Source organism: Rhamphochromis sp. 'chilingali' (assembly GCF_963969265.1).
Source record: "Rhamphochromis sp. 'chilingali' genome assembly, chromosome: 21".
Lineage (NCBI taxonomy): Eukaryota > Metazoa > Chordata > Actinopteri > Cichliformes > Cichlidae > Rhamphochromis > Rhamphochromis sp. 'chilingali'.
In genome coordinates, this window is record NC_137949.1 from 16,604,460 (window position 1) to 16,630,425 (window position 25,966).

Consider the following 25,966-nt stretch of genomic DNA (forward strand, 5'->3'; position numbering starts at 1 on the left):
CTGTGGCCCCCCCACACTCCCTAGCAGATCGTTACATGGAGAAACCTTTGGAATACAAGCGCGCTGATCCACACAGGTATGCACACGGGTGTTCACTGCTCGTAGACCCAAATTACACCTTTCTTGGCTGCTACTTCGAAGCACATCTGTCCTGCGTGCTGCACAACAACATTGAATATTTAGTATTTACTGCTGTTTACACTTAGCTAGATTAATGCGATGGTGTTGTGTTTAGTATGTTGCTTTGTTTTTTGTTTTTTTTGTCTTTTTTTGCTTGTTTTCTATTCTTCTCTCAACAGGTGATCCAGGAGATTTTTTATTTTTTTTCTCCCCCCCTTTCTCACTGTCCCTCTCCCCTTCTGTTTTTCCTTTCCTTCCTCTTTCTTTCTCCCTTTCCTATCTCTCACTCATGTCTGTCCCGTCTGTAACATCTGAAAATAAAATATAATAAATAATAAAAACAAAGATCGACCAAATGGACCAATACGGCAATGCCACGATGATCCATTTGGCAAAGTAAATCCATTGGGTATCCTTGTTGGTCTTCAGACAACAATTCTGATGGCTAAAGAACCAAATGGGACAGGCGAAAAAAAAAAAAAAAAAGTAACTTAGTCAGTTTTGAAGATTAACAATGGCTAACACTGAGCAGTGCTGATTTTCTAACACTGGAATATTTCTAACATTTTGAGTTTTTTTCCAGTGTTAGAAAATCAGCACTGCTCAGTGTTAGCCATTGTTAATCTTCAAAACTGACTAGGTTACTTTTAAACATATAACACTGTCAAAAGTGTTAATTTAACACTCAACAGTGTTGTAGTTAACACTCAGAGGTGTGGACCCATATAGACACTCTCTAGTGTTAATTTAACACTGGAGATTTTGCTGTGATATACACAGATTAGTGTGTAACTATTACCTTCAAACAAATTGGTTCATTCTCATGAACTTAGAGAAATACACAATACCCAGTTTATTAAAGCTGACATATCGCAACACCATCTAGAACAAAGTGGCTATTCTGACTAATCTTGTTTTACATATGTGGCTAGAGACCAGTACCATATGTAGTACACCTTATAAGTTACTTTTAATTCAATTCAATCCCAAATAGTTTTTTCAAACTATATATGACCATTTAATGTTTGTGTGGGTATATTTTTATAATGTCTTTCTCATAATGTCTTTCTTCTACTCCACCACTGCTGCATTACATTCTCCTCAGGTCAAGCATCAAAAACCTGCTTAAACAGGATATTTATTCCCAATAAAGTCGCATTTACTTATGTCAGCAGATTACATTGGGATTAGTTTTAATACTTGAATGCAGTCAATGACTGCCTAACATCTATGACCCATGCACATGGACTCATAAGCCCATGAACCTTCGACGTGCTCTGCTAGACCATTACTGCAGCTGCTTATAGCTGCTAGTTTGTCGGTCTCTCTATCTTCATTTTGTCTTCAGTAACTAAAAAAGATGCACATTTGGATTACAGGGTAATTAAAAGACCCACTGAAGAACATAGTATTTTGGGCACCAGTATATGGACTGTTGATTGTGTATTTTTCAATTCAATTCAATTTTATTTATATAGCGCCAAATCACAACAAATATACAAACTATACAAACTAATAATCAAGCTACAATCAAGCTATATAGTTTAGCTAGGAATACATCCACTTAAAACACTAACTAATGTACAAGAGGAGTGAAATTAGAAACTGAAAGTAACCACAAAACATGATAAAATAAATTAACAGTGAATATCATAGACTTGGATAAAGCAACTGTGACTTATTGAGTGAATAATTTAAAATGCATACATGACAATAAAATGTACAGTATTGGAAGCAATCAGCCACAAGCTTTGAAAATAGTAATACAGCTGCAAAATATTTTATTGAAAGGATGCAAAAGGGGCACAAAACACTGTCAGAGGTGAGCCCAGTCCATTTATTCCAGCATTTATTTTCTTTCTTCATAACCACCTTTATTTGTTTTACTGGCATGTTTAAATATAAATAAAACATTCCATAGAGATAAAATGTGGGAAAATCCAATAGCACGAACACAAAGACATCTTTACGAATGTAAGCAGTGTTTATAGAGTGTTTTTCGCACTGTATGTGTGTTTATCAGTGTTTACCACAGCTACACACTCTATTTGTATTACCTGCTGCCGCCAAAAGATTCAGTAATAGATGTCTCTCTCATCTCAAGAGCACCTTTGTTGTACTCCTCAGACCACGTTTATAGTGCTATAATTTGCATACATCACTAAGACAGATGAGAGAATAAATAGTTCCTTACAGCTGGGTATTATTTCGGCTAAATTGGGGCGTTAACGGTTTGGTCTTTTACTCTATACTGTGTCTCCTGCTGATAATAAAATACACAGTTAGGCCAAATTGCTGAGTTTAGCTATTTATTTTTCAATATAAGAATCCACCTATTCCAGTATTGATCGTAATTTTAGTGTTTTCACACTAGTGTTTTCTGATTTTTTTTACTTCAGTGTGACTCTGAAAATAAAATATGGCACTGGGAAAATAAGAGTTTACACATAATCCTCTAATTTAATAAATTCACCATTCCATGTTTGCATTAACATAAATGTAAATATACACATTCTCTGTACTTATGAGTTCTTGTAATGTCACAACATGCATTAAGTTGCCATAAAACATATAGTTTCCTGCCTGCCTCCTTTTATATGCTTTCCATGATGTGGTGTGATAACCTCGGTCAAGACACCTGACAGAAACATAGTCCAGACAACAACAGTAACTGTGGGGGCTTCATTAGTGTGCATCCAGTGGCATTTGGTAGGCTCAGAGCTGAGCCTAGGATGACCCATATTCCTACCCCCTTATCTCTGATTGCTGCACTGTGGCAGGGGCTTGATTAAGTGTTTTCAGCCACTGTGCTGCTGCTCTTGAAGTGTGGTGGGAAAAGTGAAGGCAAGCATTTGACTTTCAAATGAGCCTGGCGGAGCTAAACTTGGAAGCCACATATAGGGGGACTATTCTTGAGCACTGGAGACAAAGAAAAAAGAAAAGAAAAATGATGGGGAAGTTTAAAGGAGCAACACAAACAAAGGATAAAGGTCTAAGACAAGACAACAACCAAGAGTGAGAGCCATGTTACTGTGTCGAGAAACTTTTGTGTTGTGAATGAACGCATGCAAGTTGAAGCCTCGCTTTGTAAAGTGAAGGTATTGCAGGAGAAAGGATTGTGGGGGGTGCACTGAATCCATTTCAATGTAATATGTGTCATTCAGCCTTCTGCCAAGGCACTGTGCTATTTGTGGCCAGAGCGGAGAGGGAAAGTTAATGATTGCTCATAATGATTGTCAAAGCCAGAACAGCAGTTAAGGTGTTTTAAGTGACAGTGGTGATAATATGAGAATTCACACACTAACAGATTTCAGAACTTGCACAGTTATTGTCAGGAGTTCTGTCACAGATTAGTTTTAAGAAGGTGCAAATTGCCTCCAGTGTTGATACAAACTTAGAACCTAAAAGAGTGAGAGGCAATCATTAGATCCCAGTTTAAAATATTCGTGAATAGTACCATTTTAAAGTTTCTCACTGTTAAGAGTTATTTTGACTGTGTTAAGTGTTAATTGCTGCATACATGGTGTAATCACACTACTAAGAGCAGGGTTATAGTGGTGGTGAGGTCACAGAGGAAGTCAGACTTACATTGTATTCTCTAACTGCTCCCTTATTTACCTGGGACTGCCACAGCAGATGGACATATTAAATATGATTTTTATACTGGATGCCCTTCATGATCAACCGTGCCAGGGACTTGTCTCCCCCTTGTCCTGTTTTTTATGTATGATGCTGATGTGTTAACCACCATTCTATGAAAGAAAATATACAGTAAATGTATGCTAGAATCTCTGGGATTAGGACCTAGTATCTTGATTTTTGTTCATATAACTTAATAGTACTTACACCAAAGCTTTAATTTTTGTAAGTCAGGGCTGCTGACCTTGGACACTTCTCTAATTATTTGTATACTCAAGTTCACTACAATAAAATGGCCCAAAATTGTAATTTATTACAAAGAATTTATTCATTACAGAGATTACAAAGAATTCCAAATTTCTTTATCTAATCACAAATGAGTTTCTAATTTCTGGATAGAGATTGGCAGTAGCTCCTCCAGGATAAAAGCACTAGACCTAGGTGAACTTAGCCACTAACCTGCTTGCACTCAAGTAATCAACCTGCAAACAATCTCACTCCTAAACATGCATGCACATTTAGTTTCCTTCCTTGACAATAAAATCACAACATTTACACTAAAAGGTTTAAAAAGGACATATAGCATTAAAAAGATACCAAGGTTTCCAGCCTATGTTCATGTTCACCCAAGAAGGAAAAGGAGCACTGTGTTCAATGACCAACAAACAGTTGTAAATTTCATGCACCAGCAAAAAACCTGGGTTACGTTTACTTTCAGCATTTCCAAGTTTCTCTGTGTGTTGATATTCTAAGGTTTTATTTCTCATCTAGTTCTGTTCTTGGTTTCAGTTTAGATCGTATTTCTTGAGCCCTTCATGTCTGGTCTAGTTTTGTCTCTGTGTTTTGCCTTCCATCCTTCTGTGTCAAGTTAGTAGTAATTCATCAGTGTTTAGTTCTTTGTTCTGGTTCGCCTTGATTTTCTCTCTGTATTCATGGTTTCTTCTTTAAGCCTTCTTTGTTTTACTTTCTGGATTCTGTTCTCAGAAAAGATTGTTTGTATTCCATCCCTCATTTTGGTTATCATGCTTCTCTGTTCTCATGGCTGGTCTAGTTTTCATTTGCCTGTGATGTTGTTTTAACTAACTTACAGTTTTATTGTGCTAGTCCTCATCCTGTGTTTAGTTTTGCTTCTTTTGTATTGTTTCCCTTGGTTGTTGTCATCTGCGCTCCCACCTGTTTCCCATTCTCTCATGAGTATTTATTGTCTGCCTCACCCTCTGTTTATTGTCATGTCTTGGAGTCATAGCTGTGTGCGCCATGCTCTGTGTTTCCTCATTCTCTAGAAGTGTATTTTCCCTAGTACCATTTTTACAGTGGTTTGTTTTTGAATTTGTTGAACAGCCAGCAATAAAGGCTTTTTTCCATTCTACTTCCGATTCCTGAGTTCTGTATTTTGAGCACACCCTGCCCCTTACACACTGACTAATAATTTAGTTAAACAACTAGGAGAATAGTGGTGGCGCTAACTGTGTTATTTCAAGCTTTCTATCATTTTTAAATATAAATATTTAGTGTAGTATTGCTGTGAGCAACAAAAATCTCACATGATGAGCTATTGCTACATGTTCCAGTAAAGGTAGGCAAATATGCCCCACACTGATGTTATTATCATACCCTACATGTATACTATACTAATACTATTTATTTCTGCTACTACTTTCAGGCAATTGGTTGCATATTGTGTGATAAAGAATCTAATAAAACTTCAGCTTCAAACAGCTGAAGCTTCAAATTCAAACATGTGGTTAACATGGGCCTTATTTTCAGCCCAAACCTCTTTTCTTAAAGCGCACCATACAGAGAGTGAAAATTAGAAGTCTAAAAACCTCTTGAATGCCACTCTTTTGGTTTGGTCTTCAGCAACAATCCTTAAACTGAAAATAGATTTATTTATTTATTTTATTCTTTATTTATTTATTTCTTTACTTTACTCATCTCTGTCTCATACCACCATCTCTCTGGGAGAAATTTTTTTTTCAGTTGCATTGGGTTCATTTTTTATAAAATGAGTTTAAAAAAAGACTGGCAGTAGAAAATGAACTTGCAAGTAAAAGCAACAGGACATTTTTTTTTTCAGTCAAACCCAATAATGCAAAGTGACAAGTGCACAAAGCAGCAACAGTGAGTGCCACCACCTGGTTGGCTCTCATACATTTGCATATCACCCAAATGTCGCATCTACTTCAAATTTGCCACTGAGTGATGGAGTGTTGTGTACTATTGAAATGAATAGTTACAGCTGCAGCAAACCAGTCGCAAAAGCAGTGGTGGGTACAACCTAAACTGAAATTAGGTTAGCTCTCCAATGTCGTTGTTTCAGTGGCTGCATATTTAGGTAAATCTTGTGCTTTAAATAAGGGGTTGACTTTTTAAAACCGCTAATAATAAATGCTATTGAAGGAGTTTTCATTTTACACTTAAGATGTAACAGCTGTTATAATTACAAGTGAAAAATCACAGCTGTAACTGAATCCTAATCATGGATCTCAACAGATCTGCTCTGTGTCACAGACGTTAGTGTGTGGAACACCTGCACAGATGAAATGAAGAAAAGTTCATCAATACAAAAATTCACACAATTGTTTAAAAATAATAAATTTGTTAGGAGGTGGTGGGTAGGTGTATTGTTGTTGTTTGGGTTTTGTTTTCCTTTTGGTTATAGGTAGGCGAGGCGGGGCTTGATGGCATTCCAACACACCTGCGACACATCGGACGTCATCAGTGAGCGCTTTTAGGGAGCAGAGTCACGGACGTCTGGTGTCGGAGTATTGTCGCTGTCACAAGTGGTAACGAGTTAGCACAGGCTGCATCTGTTGATTTTACGCTGTGGAGCTGTATGTTTTAAGGATCCATGTTTTGCCTGCTTCTCTTTGTCTTAGCCTGTTCCATCGCCTGCCCGCCTACCTAGGATTTTGTGTTGGCTATTGTGGATCCGCGACGGAGTGCCACGTTTCATCAGGCTGCGATCACCGCAGCGGCTGTGGTTTGGGTGGTCAAGTAAGCTCTCCAACTCTCTCCGTCCACTTGAGTTTAACGTTCGGCTATCAACGGTACGCCATAAGCTCTGTTTTGTTCCTCGCACACTTTAAAAAAAAAAAAAAAAAGGGGCAGGGATAGCTCAGTAGAGTGGTGGCCCCATGATCGGAAGGTCGGGGGTTCGACTCCACTGAACAGCTACCCTGAGGTACCCTTGAGCAAGGTACCGTCCCTACACACTGCTCCCCGGGCGCTGCACTGGTGGCTGCCCACTGCTTCACTGGGTGAATGGGTTAAATGCAGAGGAACTATTTCCCTATGGGGACTAACACGCACACTTTTTTGTTGTCAGGTAGCTCCGGTGCGTCTGCTGCCTACCTGCATGCCTCGGCTCCGTCTCATCTCCTCGGTGTTTATCTCCTGGCACATTTTTATCCATCACTGTATATAGCCCCTTCCCTTGTAAATATCCCCCCTACTCGTGTATATAAACTTGCATCACAAACTATTTTTGCGTCCGTGTGTGTGTTTCTGCCACGTAATCCAGCATACCTGACAAAATTGCATGAATATAGGAAATCTTCTAAGTGACTCAGAGTTGTCTCATCGTGCTTTACTGAAGCCTTGTCCTAATTTTTATAGATCAAGGCAAGAGTGCCCTAAGCTTTAAGTGTCCATTAAGTTTTTTGTCATATAGATATAAAAAAAGCTCACAGATTAAGCTGGTGTTAACCACAGGGTTTTTCATTTATATAAAAATGTAGTTTTTTGTTGTTTACATGCTAAAAATAGTTTTATTTGTGTATGTTCATGTGTTGTATATGAGTGTAGACTTGTGTATAGTTAAACATGTATGGATCATATAATGTCGAATTCTGAATATGGATTTTTAAGTAATGAAATTTGAAATAAGGGAGTAGGAACAGGAAAAGTGTAAACTTCATCCTACTTTTTCGAGCACACATATTTTGTAGACATAGATATATACATGAAAACAGTTAAGTTTTTCTTTTTTCTCTTGTTATTTCAGTTATATTTGCATGTTCGAAATAAAATTCTACCCATCCATCTAACCATCTACCCATCTAACTATCCAAAGTTTTCACTTCACTTTGTGAACTTTCTTCACTGTGTTCCTCTAAACTACATTATGAATAAATTTTCCAAAATGTATGAAAGCAAAAAAAGGGGAAAACTTGTTCCAGAGAGTACTACTAAAGGATATACTTTATTTTTTTTATTCTTGTAGCTCTCTAACAGAAGTAATTCCTTTAGGTAAGGTAGGATTTACAGTCAAATGTTCTGAGCTTCCAAATCAAATAGTTTAAATTTAAAAATGACAAAAAAATAATTTTGGCAGATCAAGAGTTTATTCTAAAGTTCCTCTTCGTTTTTCAGCACCAAAGACATCATAAAGGTAAAGGACTAGGAAATGGGTAGCATGGAAGCAAACCTTAACTCCTTCAGACAATGGAAAACTATGAAAGAGAAAATATGCCAACACAATGTGCAAACAAACTTTCAGCAAAACCAAACTAACAAACAAAAAGCCTTCCAAACATACTTTTAAACAGTCATTAGAAAATACGATGGATGCCACTTTGGTTTTCTTGGTTGACACAGTCCCGATTTATCTGCAGATACAAAATGTACTGCGTGTTAAAATACATTAACTACAAAGTCATGCCAGTTGTCACTAACAATTTGACATTGAATGTCCATGTACACAAACACATGGTCACGCAATGTCATGTTGTATTAAAGCAGGCTGAATAATAACAGGAAAGAAAAAAATCATGAATTTCAAAAGTGCAGCTAAGCAAACTTGGAAAGGTCCATTAGCAGTGTTTACCAAACTGAGATGCAACCATGACTTATGCCAACTTAAAAAACTGTTCTGTGACACAAGCAATTAAAAAAACCCAGAAAAAACAACCCTTCAAGTAAAAAGGTCCAGTAAATCAGACGTCCAGCCATACTTGATCCCCAAAGCTCAGGGCTAAACTCCAGAGCGATAACCAGCTGAGCTATCTAGCAGCTTTGATGATACTGTGAAATTTCTCTCCAGTGAAGACTTACTGAAGCGCCACTTGGATTTAAACCCTGAACGTCTGAGTTAAAATTCTGTTTTAATAGTTAGACTGTATCTTTAGAGGACAATACACCCCAAGCTGAGACCCAAAACTAACATTTTACACAACCTACATCACTGTGATAGTTACAAGGAAGCAGGGAGCTCCAATGCCATTTTATTGATAAGTTATGACTGTTTAAAAATTTATTCAAGAATAAGGTTCAGAATTACAACTGGACTTGAACCTCAATCTTCAAGTTAGACATCATAAAGCATAACTTTAGTTAGGCAAAATATCCATCAGCTTTGATGAAGGTGTGAATTTCCTGCAGATCGGCCATTAAATATGAAGTTTGCAGTTGGTGAAGTTCCTTCAACCAAAAAAACTGGGGCAAAAATCCTCTAAGACACATAAAAAAAATAAACCTGTAAAAAGTATAATAAAATCCAGAGAGAAGATCGCTCAAGTTCATATTTTTATTTCTGAAAGTTCTTACACAGAAAAAAAATGAAGAAATTGTTTTCACTCTTTTTTTCATTTTTAATCTTGTGTTTTGCACATCATGGAAGTAACAATGTTCATTTATCACATGTTAATTTAAAAAAGAAAAAAGAAAGACCAGTTTCAAGATTGCATCTAATGAAGTATTGTCACAATGTGTTATTTATAGTTAAGCTAAAATTAAAGCTCTGAATACTTTCCTCTCCTATTTTGTACTTGTTCTTTATGGTGCTTTCATGTATATGTTGTCATAACACAGTTTGATTTTATGGCAGAAATAAGCATGTTAGAGCCTGGTGTAAAGTCACTTTCCTGAACTCGACCTTTGGATCCAAATAGAGTATTTTTATTAGAATTATCTGAAAAATAAGACATCTTATTCTACAGTCAAAAACATCTGCGTTCCAGTTGTATGTCTTAACACAGGGTAAATGGCCTGTATTTGTATAGCGCTTTACTTAGTCCCTGTGGACCCCAAAGCGTTTTACACTACATTCAGTCATCCACCCATTCACACACATATTCACACACTGGTGATGGCAAGCTACATTGTAGCCACAGCTGCACCTGTATAATGCTAACACTGAAGCTTCAAAATGCACTAATACAGATGGTTACATCACTGTGACTAAGTACATATTTCATGCATAGTTTGAAAGAAAGACTGATGTGCTTTCCCGAGGCTCTGAGAGATTCTGCATACAATAAAACCATCAATTTCCCAGTGTGAATGTTTTTCATTAACTTCAAGGAAATCTTAGATTCTCATCACTGTACTGTTCCTTCCCATGTGCTTATTTTTCTCTCATTCAGCATTATGATTTAACCTGATAACTGCAAAATTACTTTTCCAAGATTAAAATTCCAATAAAGCTTACTGTAGCAGTTGCGAAAGAATATTAGTACATATGTGGCATCATTGTATACAGTATTTATTACAGTAACATTTCACCCTATTGGACAATTTGAGGGCTTACAGATATGTATTCCCCCTTTTTGAATTATGCCTGAAATATGAAGCACACTTCAGTGTAAATACCTTCCCCCCTATTCATCACAGAAAAAAATAAAATAAAATGATGTTTTCCAGATCTAGTGGTGAAAATGAGCCCTTAAACCTGATATCTGACGCTTTGACACTCATCGCTGCACATGGCAGGCGAGCTCTTAACCTTGAGTCATTACACTCGTTCACCGTGTCAGATGAGTTCCAGCTAACAGCACAGGGAGGTGATTTGGTGCATGCATACAGGCCACAGAGCGAAATGGCTGAGGCACTAGAGATGAAGTGCATGCTCAAATCTCCAGCCAGTATCCCAGTGAGAGACAGGGCCAATTTCCTCCAAGAGCGCTTGTCTCCTCCGCCAAGTGTCATGTGTAAGGATGAGACAACTCCAGGACTGCCCGAGATGTCTGATGAGCCAGGATGTGAGAATGAGGAAACTAGCAAACATTACTCGGGCAGAAATGCGCGATGTTCTCAAAACAACACCAAAAACAACCCCGCACATGCAACTCACAGTTCCAAAGGAGTCACCTCCATCCATCCAACAGTGTTTGTGTTCATGTGAGTTTTTGACAGAGTTTAAAGAGTCATTCAGATCTATTAGCAATAAATAAGACACGTCGATTATATTTAGCCATAGCACGAGGAAGAAAATGTGTTATACCCACAGTAGAGTAAGAGGATCAAGAAAGAGTCATCACAGCAATCACTGATAGCTGTATGCTCAAGGTTAAGGGACACTTTGAATTGATGGATAAGGTATCTCGAACATTTTTCTGTGAGGTTTACGCTAAAGTGGATCTGATTCTTGTCAGAATGAAGACATAACCTAGTGAATTATAATACTGATTCATCTTTTTTTCTTTTTTTACAGGCTGTGACCAAAGCTGAAAAATGCTGGTTTTCCAGAATGGTGCTTCTGTGAACTCACTTGGTGGATGTTTTACAAAAGGAATTTGTGAGCAATATGTTAGTATAGATTATTATAATTATGCCAACACTTAGTTTTACAATTTCCTCTTCTACGTTTATCCATGGGTCACAATTGTGAGTTAAAAGGGTCAAAATTACAAGAAACAAGCTTGTTTGTTAGATTCCTCATGAAACTGAATCCTGCAAATATTTGCAGCTCCATCATTTTACTATCCCTTTACGGCAAAAACAGACAGCTGTGTAGCAGTGAGTCTAAAATAAGGCACTGTGATGGTGACTCCCTGAAGTGCAGCTGAAAATAAAATCAGCGGGAATTGAAACAGTAGATCAGAGTATTTTTTTTATTTTTTTTATAAACAATTGAGAGTAAGCAATTATGGATAAAAGTCCCTCTGATCTCATAATTCAGAAACACTAGCAAAAACTTAACTCTATACAAAGTAGTTCAATATTTAATTAGCTTTATCCATTTATACAGTTTCAGTGATGATTTTGCAAAGACAGCACCTTTGTTTCTGAACATAAAAAAATCACTTACTTAGTTAATAGCTCTGCTATAAGCTGGTGGGTGAGTAAAATCACAACATGGAGCAGGTAATGCAATGCTTATGGAAGCTGTAAAATACAGAGAGAACTACAATTATCACCTTCTTTTTTCAAGTGTGTAGTTGGAGTCCACTGATAGAAGATGATTAATCCAGGGTTATTTACTGTCACAACAAATATATAATATTATTTATCATTTGTTAAGTCAGTGGTCTCACCCCTACCGCCACTATACACGTATACAGGTATGCATATAGCTGCTGTTATTCAAGAGCCAACATGAATTGATTCGGTTTCTATGAGTCCAGCTACTCCTGTGCCAAATCTATTTTTAATTTTTAAAATTGTAAACTAAACATTGTGTGGATGTAGTTGGGAAAATAAAAACACATGAAAGTTATCATGGTGGAATTTGGGAAACGCATGGGTAATTTGTGAAATTTAAAAACATTTTAAACAGACTAAAAAATTAATTGAGAAAAGTATTTGCACAATAACCAATGATGCTAATAGTTAGTTGTAGCCCCATTAACTGACTAACTAATAATAATCATAAATTTAATTATTATTATTAGTGACAAGCATTAGTAAATAAGTTTAAAAATGACTTATAACGAAAAGTTGTACAATAACAGTATCTATCTATACAGATATATACAAACAAACAGACAATGCTATTCCTGCTCTTTTTTATATCATCAGGACTCCCGTTATCACAGTGGATGGAGTCCTTACAGCTGTGCTTCTTAGCACTGTGAAGTTAATTGCTTTGACCTGGCCTCCCAGGTGCAAATCACTCCACGATTAGAAGGTGTCAGTGATCCCCTACCTCTGCCTGCCACACAAGCACACACTGCACTTGTAGACCAACTCACACACCATTACAGTTCTTCTACACTCCACCTTTATTCTGTGTGAGATTCAATTACAAGTAAAACACACCAGTGGCTGAAGGTAAGCTAGAATATCACATGCAACCACTGCAAGGCACACTTCATTCTCTGCTGACAAGCAACATCATCCAGCAATAAAATTAAATGGACACCAATAAACTGTTTATTCAATCATCCATTTTTTTTTTATATTTTAGCATATTCATTTCACACTTTTGTAATTTTGTGTAAAAAATGAAATAAAAAATTAGATCACCTAGTTGAGAACAGGCACCATGTATTAAGCATGAGTCCTATGGTGCATGTCAACTAAACAGTTTCATGTGATTTTAGGACTTTTGATGACTTTCCCAATGCCGCGTGCAGTGACACAAATCATTGTTTCGCTATCATACTTTGCCTGTATACATATATAAGATCATTCGTTTATATGTTTTCTTTTTTCTTTGGTTTTATCATTATTCCTTTGGGATATGATGCGGCAATGCTCGACAGACATCTCTTTGAAAGATCTGTCTGGACACTTTATATAAGGGGTCTCAGCAATTAGAGCAGAATGTTTTATTCCAATAATCCCAAGATCCTTTGATCTGCAATGCAGATCAGTGGCATGGATGAAAGATGGACTAAGCAGTGTCAAATTCTTCAAAGAGCAGCTTGTTTCTAATAGAAGCCTCAACATGTCTGTCTATGACATGGACGTAATAAGAGGACGAAACGTCACAGAAGAGAAGGCAACAGGACTGACAGAGCCCGAATGAGCAGGGAAGGTCCTTATAAATGTTCCATTAAGTTTCTGACACCTACAAGAAAACAGAGACATTGAGATCCGCTTCTCTTGAACACTGAGGAAGCCCTTCATGCCACTTAAATCACACGGGTTTCTCAGTATTAGAGACATAACAAATTCTTTATCATCTTTTCAAAAGAGCTGAGAACGTTGAAAAGAAAAGTATTTTGAGTAAAGAATCTGCCATCCTCTTATCACAGAGTATTTTAAGATGTATTTTAATGTATTCAAGTCATATTTTCAAGGCTGTATGTGGTACATGCTATTACATGCTACCCACTAAATCTTTATGGAAACACTTCAACAGTATGATAGAGTTGTGCAGTCCTGGATGTTTTATCACAGATCGGTCTGTCAGTACAGACAAATGCTGTATCGTCTGGCATTCCTGGCATTTTTTCTGGAATGAAAGGAGCTGAAAAATGAATGACCCTTACTGGCAATTATTTCCAATTACAAAAAGAAAAAAGAAAGGCAGGTAGAATTTTAGCGAGGTCAGCATGACAGCATCAGGAAACTATTGTTTTTTTCCTCTCATAAATCTAATCTATTCAGCTTGGTTTAACTTCATATTTTTCTCTAGTAATTTCTGCATGGATCTATTGTCCAGCAGGGGGTCCACCCAGAGTTTGAGCAACATTGCGTTAGCAGAACAGCAGTAAGCATCATAGCTGCTGTTTTTAAAGACATCTCTTCTTCACACAACACTCCTATTGTCTTAAGCCCCTTCAGTGTTCCGATCATTAATAATCATCAAACCAACTTTTTTTTGATCGTCTTCCCCTTGCAAACAGTAGGCTTGATCAGAAGGTGAACTAGGCCTTACAACCAGAGCTGTGTGCCATAGATAACATTTCTCTTTGCTAAAACATATTGTTGGACCAGGTGACCAGAATCCTCCCTGTAATAGGTCTAGGCTGCTGGGGGCTTCCCAAGATACACTGAGTGTTCTTCACTCACCTTTTTCACTCATTTAATCATTAGTTATTGTTAATCTCTGGCTCTTTTCCAACTTGTATCTTTATCTTGTCTCCCTCCCCTCACCCTAACCTGCTACAACAGAGGTTTCTTCTTGTAAACTGGAGTTTTTCCTTCCCGCTGTCGCTAAAGTGCTTGCTTATAGGGGGTCATGTGATTGTTGGGGTTTCTCCGTTTTCTCTGTATTATTGTAGGGCTTTTAGCTTACAACATATACCCACACTCTATTACATTATTCAGGAGTAGATCTATTCTACCAGGAGTAGAATAGTTGATCTACTTTAGTAAAGCAAATTTATAATTAAATCAGATTATCTGGATAGAAATTTCATGTTGTGATTCTTGTGTACTGGATTTTTATTCAGTGACAGCAGCTTAAATATAAGTACCCCAAAGAGATACAGTGCAACATAAAACTGCTCTAAATACTATCGTAAAATCTTACAGCTCCCACTTAAAAATAATTGGCTGTTCCAAAGACTTGAGGTCTTGTAAATGGAGAAATTTAGGAATAAACAGCAGAGAAATGCAGAAGATTTCTCAATTAAAACTGTACTTTTAGTTGCTGTAATTTGGATTAAAAAGAGGAACCAAGTCAAAAGATCGGAGGAGGCCGCGGTCAACTTCTGTTTAACTTCTTCACCATGCTGATTTTACTACATGGCTAAAGACCCCTGCACTGTTGCAAGCGTCTTTACCCCTTCATGCACTGGAGGAGAAAATTATATTCATCTGAAAGTTGCGCAGTATTTAAATACTGTGGGAATAAAGCAATGTGTGGCCTTTTCTTGCTATGAAAATATTTGAAGTGTGAACAATTCTACTGTGCCAGAAGCATTTTTCGTGAGTTCATACGGTATACAAACTACTAAAAATTAACATCTGCAGCTAAAATTCTTAAAGTATGTATATCTATTATTTGCTTCACCAATAGCTCATAAGATACCTGAAATTATCTGCAGATAACTTGATTTCAGTGATCTCCTTTGTCAAAGACTAAATGACTGAGATTACCACGATACGGATATTTTGCTGGAGCAGCCCTGTTTGTTTACCGTCAGATAAGATCACATTTTATTAGAAGCTATGGCATGAAGTGCAGAGCAAAATCAAATTATTTTCAACAATGGGCTACAGAGATAAATATCCTGCATCCAGCAGCTCTTTGCATGACATTAATTCTTTGGCAAAGATTAGCATTGTGTGTACAGGAAAGTAAAGTCGAGTCGTTTGTCTTCGGCTCGGTCCCTTCACTTGGAATTAATTGTTCTCCATATGTGGAAGAAAGAGAAAGGATCTTACTCTATCCAGACTTCGTTTGTTATAATTACTGTGTCTACAAAAAACAAAAGAACATATTCTGATGTGTGGGATAATTTGACCCATTCATCAGCTCCTGTTGTAATCAAACTGCTTGCCAGTTCTTCTAACAGCAGTGGGACCAGAGCCATAGACAGTGATACTGAGGCACCTTTGTTGCTTTCATCAACATTTTTGGATGTAGTTTGATACCAGTAATTATTGTCTAAAAGCACCATACCAAGTCACAATCAGACTCCAGGAGTGAAGTAATGAGTGCCGACATGAACGTTCCTGGTTTCCCATTTCATCTTTTTAGTATAATTATATATAATTTGTATGTTCCAATAAAATATTTCCTTCAAATGTAGAGAAATTCATATTCACACAGGAATAATTAGAAACATTTTAATCTAACCACTTAAAGCAATTCCATGTAATTTCAAGATGCTGTTTTTGTGCTATGTTCCACCATGGTCCTGGTCTTTAGACCAAGGCTTCTGAGGTGCTGGACATTCAATTATTAATTATTAATACATATTTTCTGTTTGGTTTATTGTTTACATTTTGATCTTCTCTAGTTCTGAGTTTCAGCTTTGATTTTTTTTAACTGTGTGTTTTTATTTGCTCTCTCACTATTCTCATCCTCCTGGGTCTGAATTTCCCTATTATTGTTTCTACTTCCTGTTTTACTTTAGTAATTATTTGGTAATCACTTGAAACCTTCGTTTTTCTCTCGCTTCCATCTCTTTGCTTATCTTCACCTGTACCTTATTCTCCTGTGTTCAATTCCCTGATTACCCTCATGTATAAATAGTGCTGCCTTTAGTTTGTTTTTGACCATCTGTGCATTGGCCTGCAAAAATGGCTCTCATTTTCTTCACGCAGTCTGCTTCTGTGTGTTTTTGTTTGTGTCCACTTCTTCTACACTCTAGTTTCTTGTTAGATCAGCACATATACTTTAGAAACTAGACATACCCCATCCCCCCCCGAATAGTCGAAAAACAGATGATGTGGGTGTAATCTTTAAACCTACAGTATTTTGAATGACCAGCAGGGAGTTTCGTCACTCTGGTTGGAAATCTTTGGGGAAAAAAGGTTCTTGTCTCACTTGCTTTGTAACCTCCATTAACAGCTTCCCGTGGAGCTTATGGTCTCAGTCACTAGATTAGAGGGTTACTGACTACAACATGATGTTCACTTTAAATATTAAGGTCCACACACATACAAGCCAAAATGGAGTATATACAAAATATACTTTACCATGTAATTGACAAGTCACTGGCATATGATGTTGCAGTATCCTTTGTTCCTCTCATCTGGTTTAAAAATCAAAAATTAAATTTTTTATATAATCACACGAGAATATTCAAAATTGGACAAAAGCATAAAACAACATTTCCTAAAATGCCATGCCTCTACTTTAAATGTTAAAGACAAGAAAAGCACATTTACACAAGGAACAAAAGGAATAGCTGAAACTCAACTCTGGCAAGAGAAAAACTGTTAGAAAAGATGTATATACACTGGGCTGAGGAATTAGCTGAACAAGGGCAATGTATAAAATTGACGGGGAAAACAAATGGACAGAAGTAGTTCCATGAAAACCACAGACTAGATAAATAAAACTAATTAAACTAGTTTACTAAATAAAACTTTATTTTCAGAATTCAAACTAGATGACACAGGGATATAATGCAAGTGTGAGTCTTATATTATAAAGTTCGTTTTGATTTGAATGTTAAAATTACGCCCCCAAAAGATTAGTACATACAGTAACATGTCTGACTTTGTGCTGTTATAGTTTCATGGGTTGTAATTTTATTCAAGTGCTGAGTCATATTCCTTTGTGCTGTTACTAGGCTGAATGAAAGCTTTGTCCAAGCAAGAGATCAAAGGCTTTTACCTTCCTGAGCCGTTTCCTGCTTCTGCAGTTAATCTCTTCAGTGAGAGGAAGATGGAATATTATCCAAAGCAGCAGTATAAGAACATGAGAACAAGGTAGGAACACTTTAATAGGCATTGCTACTGAATTTGTACTATAATAATCAACTCAGGGTTACAATTTTATGTCAGTTATTATTTGTCTAATACTGTAATGTTATTAGTGTACCTGAAAACTCCACATTACCCACTTCACCACCGTTTATTTGGAACAAATCTGTCATAATAAATCCACCCCCGAAAGCTGGTGGAGTCCATTTATTCCATTCTCTCTGTATGATCAGACATTTCCTTGGGTGAGAGACTTGGAGAGAAGCCAGCATATCTATCCCACTCTAATCCACTGATGGGCTGAGAAGCTAGTGACCCATCACATGCTGTACATCATTCACTGCTGACTGCAGGGTGCTCATGTTTAAGTTATGAACAACAGCAGACTGGGAATCTTAATTCTTAAACTGTAACTCTAGTGGGATTAAACTGACAAGACTATTGCAGAGATTCCCAAAAACAGAACAGTTTGAAATGACATAAGAAACGTCTTTCCCTTCCTGCTGAGGAACCTCAGGCAAATTCAGCAGAGTTAAAGATACAGCCTGTGGGTGTGTACATGATTTCATATTAACAAACCGGTTACAGTATATGTTTTGGTTGTCCTTTTCTTTCTTCTTTTCTAGCTACATTCATGAGAAGTCACACAAGGGGAAAATTTAGGATGTGATAGCGACACATCTGGGCCTAACATGGGCTACTTCGGACACTAACAACAGCATTGTTATGGCACTTTGATTGCTGGAACTGGTGAGCTTACATGGGTCATGGAAGATGAAGTGTGGGCCAGATGTAGCTCAGAAGTTATAAGCAAGACTTGATACACATCACGAGTGATTTCTGGGCTACATTTGGTAAACCTGGCATCAGTCACTCTTTGTAAGTCAGTGCCTTCAGTTAGGAAAACAACATAATACTTCAAAGACAATTAATGAACACAAAAAAGATTATCTCTGGATCTGAATCGGTTTCACTTCCTGCTAATTTGCATCCTATAGCATGGTTAGTAAACCCACCATGCTCTTAATAGAAGTCATTGTACATTTAATCAAAAAGAGGTTGTTAAAACCTTTTGTAATGACTTCAATACTAAACAGAGCTAGTTGAGTACCACCTCGTTTAAACTTAACTGCACAATTGATTCTTACCATTATTGTCCATTATGGAATCCTTGGATTGTAAATACATAGAGTGCACAGTATAATGGATTATGGCAATTGTTTCTTCTGGGTTTTTTTTCTCAGCTATGCACAGAAGACATCTACACGATTAATTATCTGGAGATTACAATATAATGTTGCTGTATTTCAATAGTTGAATTGTCTGTCATTTTTCATTGAAGTTGAATTCACAGTGCAGAGCACAGAATACATGTGCATGCATAATTCATTTTGGTGAGTGTATGAGACTTCAACATATGGTATAAGGTGAAGAGATCAATCCAATTTAAATTGAAAATCACACAGAATTATCTGTGCTTTTATCACCAAAAAAAAGAAAAAGAGATTACAATATAATAATAAAGTAAAAAGTTGGCTTTTATCTAACTAAATTAATTAAAGTAGTTAGAAGCACATTGTACAAATATAATAAAGCTTTCTTACAATCCTCTTTGTCCTGATGGTAAGGCTAACAGGATCATTCTTCTTGTTAATACCACACAGTAAGTATAATTGCTGTACTCTGTAAGTTTTAATAGGTTCCTTGCACTTAACAGTTAGTGATAGCATCCAAAGATGCTAAATCAGCAAGCAGCTCTCGTATGTCCATTGGTAATTATTTCTATCAGCCTTGAAGCGCAGCTGGTGTGAGTTTAAGCACTCCAAAAGGTATTGGTGTACAGAACCTTTCTCATTTGCCATACTAGCCCTGGGCTTCCCTTCTAACTTGCCTATAGAAAGCCTTTAGGGCACCTTTCCTGTGCTGGTTGCAATTATTAAGTGCAGGGTTCACATTTTCATATTACTAAACAGCACTTATCTTGTTATAATTTCATTCAAAGGTGCTAGCATGTATTAGGAGACAACTTGCAAATGTTTTATGCAAGTTCCAAAAGTTTCCTCATAGAGTTATAAACAGAGATTAAAAAACAAAATAGTGTGCAAAACAACACAACATTTGCTTTTGTGTGCGTTTATGTGTACAAAATATATACATGAACACATCAATCCATTTTCTTCCACTTTTCTGGGGACGAGTTCCATGGGCAGTAATCATGGAACCCTAATCAGGAGCTCTGATCTCCCTCTCCCCTGCCACTTTCTTCACCTTATCCCAGGAAACAGGTATTCCCAGACCAGATGGGAGATACTATCTCTTCAGCATGTCCTGGGATCTACCCCGGGACCTTCTCCCCATAGAATATACCCAGAACACACAGAAAGCATCCTTATCAAATGCATGAACCACATCAACTGGCTTCTTTCAATGTGGAGGAGTAGCGGCTTTAGTCTGAACCTCTCTTGAACGACTGAATTTCTCAGTCTCTCTCTATGGGAGAGGCCAGCAAACTTGCAGAGAATGTTCAGTTCTGTTGCTTGTATCTGCCATCTCGTTCTTTTGTTCAATACCCAAAGTTTGTGATGTCAGCTTCACTTTTATGCTGAGCTATCTCTTCATTAGGAATAAACCAGTCATATCTCTGTGGATTATTATTATTATTAACCTTTATTTTACCAGGAAAAGTCCCAATGAGATTAAAAACCTCTTTTTCAAGGGAGTCCTGGCCAAGAGGCGACAACATGTTAAAATTAATGGATGTGGCCTAATAAATGAAAACATTTAAATCTGAAACTATTTTTAAGAAAATTAAAAAATATATTTTTTAAGTGTCTATTTATCAATCTAGTGAGGATATGGCAAGCAAGCTGTATAAACACTCCAGGGTAACTGCTGAAGGAGCAAGAGGTAAGCTGATCGGGGAAACACAGAACAGATGAGGTGGGACTGGGAGACAGGAGCCTAGAAATGAAAAGAAAGACTGAAGACCTTTTCAAGGGTGAAGAGGTAATACACAGAAAAACAAACATGGCTCTGAGTAGAAGCCTGGCAGATCTGGATTGTGGATTGGGAACCTCTACACTGATCTCTCACTTTCCATGTTGTAAGTGAAGTGAAAGAAAATTGTTAGCCTGGGGCTAAGGGAACTCTAAGAGTGTGGCTAGAATTACTGTGGTGAGCTTAGCAGAGATAGTGCCCCTCATTCATTTTCTATGAGTAGTGATAAAACCCCCATGAGGTGCACAGAATGAGTACAAGCCTACAGCTAAAATAAATCTGTTAGCCCCCAGTCAATGGAGCTCTTCAGTCACTCAGCATTTGGCAAACTAAACACACATGCTGAGACCATTATGTTGAAACCATACTGAAGAGTAATGGGGTCAAATAAGGTTCTTAGCTGATGACCCGCAGGGTGTTAGAATGGTGTTTAAACAAATGCTAAACAAGCACATTTTCAGGAACCAGTTAAGTCCATAAGTATTTGGACAATGACTCCAATTTTGTGTAATATATGTGTAAATATAAATATAATACACATGTAAATCCAACAATAAAGATGTGATTACATTTCTGCTTTAATTCAAGAAGTCTATACAAAAGTAAGAGGTTATTAACTGTAATTCCTAAACAGCTACTGCAATACTTTTTGTCAAACCCCTTGAAGTGAAGCTGAAAGTGTGTACTTCAGTCGCACATACATTGTGTTGGTGTACAGAGACAAAAAGATAAAAAAAATTTCATATTAAGTTTATCACGGTATGTCTGAGAATGTCTGCAGAATTCTACAAAACCTGATAACTGTGTGTAAGCAATCCACAATTTACAAAACTAAAGGCTGAATGCTTTGAATGTATATGAAAAATGGACTAAACTGAACATTTTTTCTGTCATTACGAACGTAGACGACAACTAACCTATAAATTTGTCAGTCTAGCCTAAGCCCACCCTAAAGCATAACCTACTTTACTGTCGTTTTTTTTTTTTTACTCTAATTGGGATCCTAACTTAATGTAGCCCTCTAACACAGAGTGCTGCCCTCAGGCAATGGAAAGATTTGAGCTCCACGTCCAGTTTTTTTAAATGATTGCAAGCGGACAAAATACTCAAAGTATCAAAGAAGAGTCCAAGGAGTTGTTATCAACAATCTTTGAAAGTGGAGGCTGCTTTTCTTTTCAGTGGAGCATCTAATCCTTCTTTATGACAATTTCAAGCAAGTGACTGACAGCAACCAATCACAAACCAGTTGGGGAATAAATATTTTTTTTCTTCATGACTGGTTGTTGCTAGATGGTCACCTGTGTGACTGGGGCCTTACATTTACTCTGTTAGCACATAGCTTTATTGGGCTGCCAAATTAAGAGATGGCAACTCTGTTGCCTTTTATTTTTTCAATTACAAAGATTTTACTATATAACCACATTACAATGGTAAAAATAAATAAATAAATTTAAAAAATGAAGAATAAAGCAAAATAAGAAGTACAATTAAATGATATGTCTGTACATTTGGAAGACTGGAACAAAGGAGGTGACAAAGAGACATTTGTATTCAACAGTTGTTTCAGGAGGAACACAAACAATTTAAGGCTGGCAAACAATGTCTAATGCAGGATGCAGCAGATCCATTATTGTTATTTTATGGAGTTCACCAACAAGTGCATTTGTTTAAATTAATTTTGAATTGGCAATGATTGTAACCTACGTGTTTTACTGTTATAGCTGAGGCTTTGGGGCACAGTTTAACATAAAGCAACTTGAGGGCAACATTAAGTTAACACGTCGCTTTCTGACTTTGCTTAGACACACAGAGGGCAAAACACAGACCTTACTTTGGCATTCATGAGGCTGCTGCCTTGAATGATTGATACACCAGAAATATAAACGCATCTTCCTCAGGTGTATTAGTACTCCATCAGAACAAACAAGCTTCAACTTGTTTATATGCTGCCATGGTTCAGATTGGTCTTTGGTTATCCATGACTCATGATAATAAGGAGATGAAGTTTAAATCTTTCTTGCAAAGAATGCTGTCACATTAATGCAACTCATTATATCGCTAAAAAAACAAACAGCTAACCATTTATAAATTCTCAAGTTACTATATTTAAATCCATAGTTTAAATCAATGTAATTTCAGTTTTATCTACGGCTATGTATTTATTTATTGTCCTTAATTTTTATTGTTAAAAAAAAACAATGTTAATGATTCTATTTTAACCAAAATAACATATGAAAACTATAATATGACATTCGCAGAAAAGTATGCTAGAATAGTGGCTTTTGGTGTTCAGAGTGACCCACACTGTTGTAAAGACTTTCAGGCCCCCAAAGGTATAGCAAGTGAATGTCAAAGTAATTGCAGATCTAAGCTTTCCATGCATTTAAATTCTCTATTTCCAGAAAAGGACAAGGACACTAAGCTGCAAAACAGAAACCTTGAAGATGAATAACAGCCTTGCTGTTTTTTTCCGCCTCATTTCCATTACAAAGCTCAAGTCACTTTGTTATCACAGTTGAAAAATTGCACGACTTTTAGCAAACAAGTAGGAGTCTATTTTTCTTGTGTTAACAAATGTCCAGAGTTTGAGCAGAAAAGGCCAAACAGAATGACACGAACATCTGAGCTGCTTATAACAAGACTGACTGTGTGTTGGCCTGATTCAAAACTTAACAACATGACATAAATGTAGGAAAACAAAGTTCCTTAACCTTGACAAATATTGTCTTAACTTCTTCAAAGACAACTTTATGTGCAGCTGCAACCAAAAAGGAAAAGCCACTTTTGACTTTTCTGGGTACTCACTTGGATCTCTTGCACAAACCCCCCCAAAAAACAAAAAACACTGAATGAGATTTCCAGCCACTGAAAGAGTGACACTGTAAAGTTTTAGAATGCTGCATGCTTTTATTACTGAGCATAAACCCCCAATATGCCCTGTGGGAAATGCACAGAGGTGTTAGACAGGAAGGAACATGTTGATCTTGAGAAATATGAAGACACTGCGAACATCTTTATAAAAAAAATCTACTGCAACACTTGGGAACATGTTCTGTCCTCGGTGCTACTAAAATTGAAAGTATCTACGGGCTATTCAGAGTTCAAGAGTAAGACAGTGTATGGATAATTCTTATGAAAAAAAAAAGCTTGGAGCTAATATTGACACTCCTAAATGAGCAGCGAATCAGTACCCAGTTATTTATCTTGCCGAAGGTCAAATGAATCTATGTGAAGGTCACACCATGACAGTTTCAAAGTTTCAAAAGAAAAAAAAAAGTTTCCTTATTTTTAGTCTCTTTGCTTATGTCACGGTTCGGCTGTGTGGCAGGCAGGAGGTTGGACTCACAGGACGTAGGACTCACAACATGGGAGGTTAACTGAAAATGGCAGCTTTATTGCTGGGAAATCCACCATAACATAAACTCACAAAAAACAAACAAAAACCTTGAGCATAGGAACTAGGGACTGAAACACTGGAAAACTAAGCGGGATCACAAGAAAATAAACCTGGAACTGAGAAGCTAGGAATCTAAACAGGAGCACAAAGAGGACCACACAGCAGTGAGGGTGTACAACACAACAAAGGGCAAATGAAAACATGGCTTAAATACACAAGGCAGGAACAAGGGAATGGGAAACAGGAGGGAAACACAGCTGGGCCTAATCAGACTTAATGACAGAAGGGGAAGCAAAACTAGATACACTGCGCCCAGGACAAGGACTATCAAAATATCAGAATCAGAATCAGAATCAGAATACTTTATTCATCCCGAGGGAAATTAGGGGTTACAGCAGGCAGCACGCTAATGGCGCATGCGCACTCACAAAGGAACCTTCTGACCAACTTTACACAAACATCACATTGGGCAGACATGTCAGAAGGTAGGCTGATAGGAAAAAAACAACGAAAATACACTACATGAGGTAAGAGGAGGAGAAAAAAAAAACTCCACTCAGACTGAGCTCCTAGTGGGAGAACAGTTTGATAAAAGAAAAAACACCTCAGCACAAAAGCACATGACTATCAATACACCATAGAAACACGAGACAAGCAACAGGGGCGGGTAAAGGGTAAGAGAGAGCCGGCGTAGACAGCGCATCCGGTCCTGCAGCATCTGTGCTGGTCCAGTTGACTGCTATCATCCCCGGTAGGGCACAAGCATCGAAGGCGTTGGAAAGGGAGGGGGATGAGTGAGTGCTTATCAGTGTAAGTGTGTGTGTGTGCGTGTCCATAGTTTAGCTGAGACAGTGTCCTTCGGCCTATCAGGCTAAGTAAACAGTCCTCCAGCCAATCCAGGTGTCCTTCATGGGGCAGGAAGAAAAGTCATCACACAGTCGTTATCAGGGAGTTGTTTTGGTGGGCTCCAGCCTTGGGCCTGCAGCTGGGGCCGTGGTGTCCAAATGTTGAATATTGTTGATTTCTCCTTTGTGAGCAGCTCGAATTCTAGCACTCCGAGGCTGGTCTCTCGATCTCCCGTTGAAGAGCTGCGAGCCTCCCCATGATGGTATCAAACTTCTGTTCCGTGGTGTTGTCAGTCTTTTGATTCTGAGACCTCACAACTGCAGTGATCCGTTCCGCGATGTTTTCCAACTGTCGCTCAAGGGTCTCATTTTGAGCAGGCCTCTCTCTGATGTTTCCCCTCATACGCTCAATGGTGTTGTTTTGAGCCTTCACAGCAGCTGTAAGCGTCTCCAAGGTGTTGACCATATTACGTTCGTTGTGAGAGGTCGCACCTCGTCCCGTCGCTTCGAATCCAGCGGGCAGCCTTGTGGGGGTTTGAACAGCCGGTTCCGCTTTCTTATTTCTCTGATAAACCAGGGCTAAGCCAACGCCGATCAGCATGAACCCTGTTATCATGGTTCCGAATAGGTAGATATCTTCAGCGTCCTCGATCGACAGTCCCGCCAGGCACACGGTCCTCCAGTTCTGCCACCCGTCCATCGTGTAACCGGCAGGGAAAGTCCCTCCAGGGCACTCAGGCTCTCCCGAGCCCCGACTTCTCGTTGAGAAAAGGGTGTCAATAGCACTCAGAGACCAGTTGATCAAATCCATAATTCTCTTTTAGGTTTAGAGAACGACAGTGAGAGACTGTTCCAGGGAAAGTAAATTCACACAAGACAAGACAAGGACATAGAGGCGAAGCAGGGAAGATAAGGGTGAGGAGGAGAGGAGAAAGTGCGACCGCCTTCGCTGAGAGCTCAAGAAGAAGGGAAAAAC